The sequence below is a fragment of the Phyllostomus discolor genome, chromosome 2 (genome assembly GCF_004126475.2).
Source record: "Phyllostomus discolor isolate MPI-MPIP mPhyDis1 chromosome 2, mPhyDis1.pri.v3, whole genome shotgun sequence".
NCBI classification, from domain to species: Eukaryota; Metazoa; Chordata; class Mammalia; order Chiroptera; family Phyllostomidae; genus Phyllostomus; species Phyllostomus discolor.
In genome coordinates this window covers 39,414,724-39,420,913 of record NC_040904.2, presented here as the reverse complement: position 1 = coordinate 39,420,913, position 6,190 = coordinate 39,414,724, and the positions used below count along the sequence as shown (strand labels likewise).

At 38.6% G+C, this 6,190-nt stretch overlaps 1 long non-coding RNA gene across 1 annotated transcript; it reads right to left on the bottom strand.

Moving 5' to 3' along the window:
• Nucleotides 1–2,837: 2,837 nt before the first annotated feature.
• On the bottom strand, nucleotides 2,838–5,866 carry LOC118498815. Its single transcript, XR_004901281.1, has 2 exons — nucleotides 4,714–5,866; nucleotides 2,838–3,230 (listed from the first exon to the last, which is right to left on the bottom strand). It is a non-coding gene; the product is annotated as an uncharacterized LOC118498815 (long non-coding RNA).
• Between the last annotated feature and the right edge of the window lie 324 nt (nucleotides 5,867–6,190).

Below are 6,190 nucleotides of genomic sequence, written 5' to 3'. Positions count from 1 at the left end.
ATAAAGAGTTCTCAAAATCTAACATTAAAAAAATAATCCAATTAGAAAGCAGTCAAAAGACATTAACAAGCATTTCACCAAAGAAGATATACATATGATATTCATACAAGCTGAAAGTTTGTTCAACCTCATTAGCCATTAAAAAGAATGCAGAATAAAAGCCCAATGAGATATCACTATATAACTATCAGAATTAAAATAAAAATAGTGACCCCAGCAAATGTAGGGTCACTCATACATTGTTGATGGGAATATAAAATGGTACAGTCACCCTGAAAAATGTTTTGGCAGTTTCTTATAAAACTAAACATTCAAATACCATACAACTCAATAATTTTGCTCCTGTACATTTATCTCAGAGAAATAAAAGCTTATGTTCACATAAAAAGCTATACATGAATGTTCATAACAACTTTATTTGTAATAGCCAAGCACTGAAAATAACCCAGATGTCCTTCAAGGGATAAAGGGTTATACATGCCGTGACATATCCATACTACAGAATATCACTCAGCAAAAAAAAGGAGCAAACAATTGGTACACACCTCAAATTGGATGAATCTCCAGGAATTAAGCTGGATGAAAAATGTCAATATCAAAAGATCATATACTGTATGACTCACTTTTGAAATTATACCATTTCAGAAATGGATAATAAATTGTCATTGGCAGGGGTCCGGGACAGGAGGAGAAAAGTTGATGTATGTGGCTATAAAGGTACAGCAGAGGGACCCTTGTGGTGATGAAACTGTTTTGTATTTTGGCTGTATTAATATCAAGACCTTGGTTATGATATGAGGACATAATTTTGAAAGACTGGGGGACACAGGTAAATGGTGGTACCTTTGCATTTTTTCTTACAACTGCATGTGAATTTGTAATTGCAACTGCAGAGCCAACTCAAAATGGTAGTATCCTGTTTGACAAGGTGCTAAATAGTTTTTCAAAGACAACACACCAAGACCAAAATTCATGCAGCTGAAACATGCCTGGAGGAGAGAATTTTGGTCTCCAGCTGCACCAGGAAACAAAGTCTCATCTGCCTCCACAGAATCAAAGGATCAGGACTTAACCGGAACTTGAACACCATTACCCTTTCAGAAGCCAAGGGTCTGTTGTCAAGAAAGATCTGGTGTTGATGCCCTTTTACCATAAATGGCCAACCTCCAAGACCCTCCAGTTAAAACTTGCCCCACCAGCACTTTTGCATACTTAATTCCCCCAGCCCCTTAAAAACCCTTAGCCTAGTCCATTGAATATGCTGGATTTGAGGCACTGTTTATCAACAAAACAAACAAGCAAGCAAAATAGGACCAGAGACATTGAAATAAAGAACAAACTGACAGTAACAAGAAGGGAGGGGGTAGAGAGATAATGGGAGAAAGGAGGGTAAAGTTCATCAAGGAACATGTATAAAGGACCCATGGACAAAGCCAAAGGGAGGTAGGATTGAGGGTAGGAGGTAGGTGTGGGTGGGGCAGGAGAAAGTGGTGGTGGGAAAATGGAGACAACTGTGCTTAAACAAAAATTTTAAAAAGGAAAAAAAAAGACTCCTGTATCCTGGGTTGCTGCCTACCCCATCAGTAAATATTTCCTTACTTCAAACCCTGACATTTTGAGTTTTGGCCTTTTGAAATGTCTGGCACATGAGCTTTGTTTTGGAAACATAGTTCCTTCAAATTAGAGAAATTAATTTTAAAAAGAACTATGGGGCTTAATTTTTAAAAAATTGTCTTCAGCACTGTTTAGTCAGAACTGTAATTGGGCCTGTTCCAATAGAAAATATAGCCTATTTTTTCAAAACTATGAGAAAATTTTTTCTGTTATTTGGTGTCCTCTTCTTACTAAGAAAGACTCCCTTATTTCCATCCAAATAGCTCATGCTCTATCAGCGTCTTTATTCTGAATCTAATGAGAGAGAAAAAGATCACCATCTTCAGAATATTATTTCTCATAAAGAAAATGATGTTTTAAAATGAAAATAATTTGATTATCACTTTTCAACTGATAATTCATGAGCTGAATGTGTGACCCACCTACCCATCTGTTCAAGTGATAGCATTTTGTAGTCTCTTCACTTTCCTCGGTCTTGGAAAGAAAAAACAAATCAACTGAAAGAACTGGATACTCACTTTTAACTGTTCCTCTTTTAATGAAAAGTGAGGAGCCACCTTTCCTTTGTCATTACTGCTGCTTCTTTACTAGGACTCAGGAGGTGGGGAATATTTTGTTGGTAATTGTACTGATGGCATGTTTCTTTTTTGGAAGAGAATATTCTTGTGAGGCAAGCATATGTCTTAACTTTCTGGTTTTCTTCCAAAATGTTACCCCCACCCCCACCCCCAAGGCTCAGTGAGTTAACTGCCATTTCCAAAGAGAACTGGTTGGGCCTGGAGCCACCCTCCAATTTAAGACTGCACTATTATTGGCTGGGATATCGTCCCATTGACAGTGCTGATACTAGGGTGAGTGAGCCTCAGGGTCCAACTGGTTGAGGGACTCATCTTTATTGTCTCTACCCAGTGAGTTACATCATGCTTTGTTTCCTTTTTGGGAGGGAGCTGGCACAGCTAGTCCCAGGAAGGTAAACATTAATCTTCTATCAGCCTCTTGGACCCTAATCAAATTTACTCAACTGATCCTTGAAGCACGTGCCCTTCTCTCACAAGCCAGAAAATTTTATCAATTAGAGGGAAATAGATTTGGGGGTTCTATGATAACAGAAAATGCAAATAACCATACCATTTACCTATAAAAGCTTTTTACTGGTTTTCAAAGTTATTTGTCTTTTGCTTTTCATTCTTAAAAACAAAACAACAACTATAACAAAAATCTTCTTCCCTGCTTTATTCACTTTTTTGAGGACAGTCAGGTAAAACTGTGCAAGAACGGTCTGCAGTGAAGCATCTCAACAGTAAGACAGCTCACAAAGAGAAGCCTTGATCTAACATGAAAAAGAGTTGGCGTGTTTCATAGCCACTGATTTTTAAGGTAAGAGATATTTTCCCCTTAGGCTAAGAACTAAAAATGGAAGCAGAGACTGATTTACTACACTACAGAAGCATAGCCTAGGACGTGTGCCTTTAATATCTATAACAAAAGATCAGCCTCTTCTCTATGCCATCAGCAGGACCTTCCATTGGTTGCCTCTGATTCCCATGAACTGGAATCAAGAAATAACAAAGTGCGTCTGGTCTTCAACTTGAGCAGGATGCTGGTTGGAGGCCTATCTTGAAAACAAAATAAAGCAATCAATGAGTGTGATAGTGTTTTGCAAATCATCAAGTGTTATATAAATAAACATTGCTTTTGTGATAAGACAGACCAAAATAAATGCTAAATATAGGTGGGAGGAAAATTCTGAATATCTTCTCTAATAGAAAATGAATCATTTGAAAACAAAGCCTTTTGCCATTATGTTTATCTTTGCAGTTTCCCTATCCTGAAAACCACCTTGGTCTTCTGATCCCTATCCAACTGAGTGCTCAATATACAGATGATGATCTTTGAGTAACCGCTTGAATTAATTCTGGCAAACATGAAAGATGAGCGGCTGGCCCGGCGGCGGCAGCAGCAGCAAGCTTGGTGCCCATGGTACCTCTCCGCCCTGTTGTGAATTTAAACAGAACCTTCAGAGTTCGAGAACTATCACCTGGGAATCATGTGACAAAAGACTCACCTGGGTAAAGGCACCTACCTGGTCAGGGTTCAAATTATTTTACAAAAATTGATCAATTGACTTGGCTTTCCTTCTTGTTTTTCATCTCTTAGGCACTTTAAAATCATAAATAAAAACAGCTAAATACATGAAATTGAAGCAGAATGTTTTAAATAAGATTTAACTCAGCTCTACAATCTCTCCTCAGACCGCTTCTGTGAATTGGAAATGAAGCTACAGACAAGATGCAGACGTTGCCCTGCAGAAATCTGTAGAGACGCGCAGAAGAGAAAGGAAATAATATGCGTCAAGCGTGGTAGGGACTGTGCAGGAAAGAATGCTGATTCTCACTTTGCAGGGTGATTCTGGAAAAGTTTACTCTGGGAAGAGGACATCTGACTTGAGCCTTGAAATGTAGATCAAATGCGGAGAGGTAAGGAGGATGGATAGTCACATACCCCTGAAGATCTTTTGTTCTGCCCCCACCGGAGACCACTCTTTTTTTCCAGGTAGAAACAGAAAGGGATTCTACAAAAGGAGTCTTAGCTTCACTAAATTCTCCAAGAAGCATGGTAAATTAACCTAAGACATTAATGTGCTGCCCGGAGAGACCCTAGTAACAAATTCTAGGTCTCTCTAGTTCCTTTACAATTTGAAGGAGAGCCAATATACTGTGGGAAAGGCACAGGATTAGGCATCAGATAAGATTTGGATTTAATCTCAGCTGTGCTACTAGAGCAAGTCATTTATAAACCTCCGTTTCTTTCATTAATATGAGGATTATAATGGTATTTAACTCATTAGAATTTTGTTAGGATTAAATAGCATAATGCATGAGAGGAGCTTAACCTAATGCCTTACTCACAGAAAGCACCTAATAAACATAAGCCATTCTCATTACAAGGAATTTCAACCTTAACTACTATATTTGTTATCTACGCACCCCCCACTGTGCAAGAAAACACAAATTATCTATGCTAAAGCAAAATGTTTAATTTTAAAACAGGGATTTGCATTACGAATGTTAATAACAGGAAAATGTGATTTAAACCTACCCATGTCTTCCACGAACGGAATCATGCTGAAAGCTAAATTGGGTATACAGTGCCTCCTCTGCTGTCACAGAACAAAACCTGAACGCTGCTTCTCCGTGTTCCCAGCAGCAGCAGCAGCAGCTACAGCTAGAGTTCATTTACTGGGCCTCCTGTGGCAGGGGCCAGCTGGGACCACTGAGAAAATCATCAGGCTTGGGTGGGTCACTGCTTAGACTTGAACTATCTGTAGAAGCTTGGAATCTACACCAGAAATGTGGCTCAGTGTGCTTGCTGCTAGGCTATTAACTCTCAACTTTCATTTTGAAATATAAGTTCTGCTCTTTTGGCTGCCTTCCCCCACTGATCTAGTTATAATGTGCTGTTTAATGGAAAAGTACAAAGGGAAAAGATGAAAATTGAAAGACTGAAATACAACAGCAGTTGATGACAGCACAATCTCCGCATGCAGACGAATTCTTGTTGCCAACATCGACGTTCACACTGAACCCCTTGCCCCGATTTCCCAGATCCTGTTTCATGAGGTGTGTAATGCTCCTGCTGTTACTCATGCGACTTTTTTCTGTCCAGAAACTTATTCTTATATGGGGTTTCTCTTGTCTTTTTGCTACTCTAATTTATTTTTCTTTCTTTTCATTTATATTTTTCCCATTTTAGACTTTTTTTTTGCAAGGAGCGCAGGGAGGAATAGAGAATTTTAAAGGATATTACACTAATATTTCAATTTAGTATTAACAGGAAATCATTTTGCTGATACATCTCACAACACACACAAACACACATACACAATCATTATGTAACCAAACAAAAACTATGCACTGTGCTTTGCACTAGGCACAGAGGAGACTAAAAATGAATATAACGTGCTTCCTGTCCCGGTAAGGTGGCGGTCGTTTATAAGGCTTATGCTTCCCAGTTCCTTCCCTTGAAAACATTCTGGAGCTTTGCCTAGTTCCTTAATTTTAATAGAAGATACCCACTATTTTCTTCAATGGTCCGGTCTTGCTAAGGACTACTGTGTTAACCATTTACTGCTCACTTTCTCTACAGAAAACTACCAACTGACTGTGGGGGATAACATCAGATCTACATAATGGTGTGCATTATTTTCATATTGTGTAAAATACTCCATGCATTTATTTGCATTCCCTAATAAACCTGCATGGCCTTTCAATGCAGCTTATTTGTAATAGCATTTTCATTTTCAATTTCTTTATAGGCCAGAGACACTTTTATAGCCTCAGTTATTTATACCAGTCTTAGCTTGGCTTCTCTTTTCTCTATCTTAAAATTGTTTAACTACCCTCACCTGTAGGTTCTATGCCTTCAGTCGAACTGTTGTGCATTCCAACATGTCTGTATTTGAAAATACTACCTATAAGACACTGATACCTGTGTTGGTGGATATACCAGAGCCCTCTCACCCTGTTGGAAAGATAAGCTTTCCTACTGCCCAACACTTCCATTGCAACCATATCTC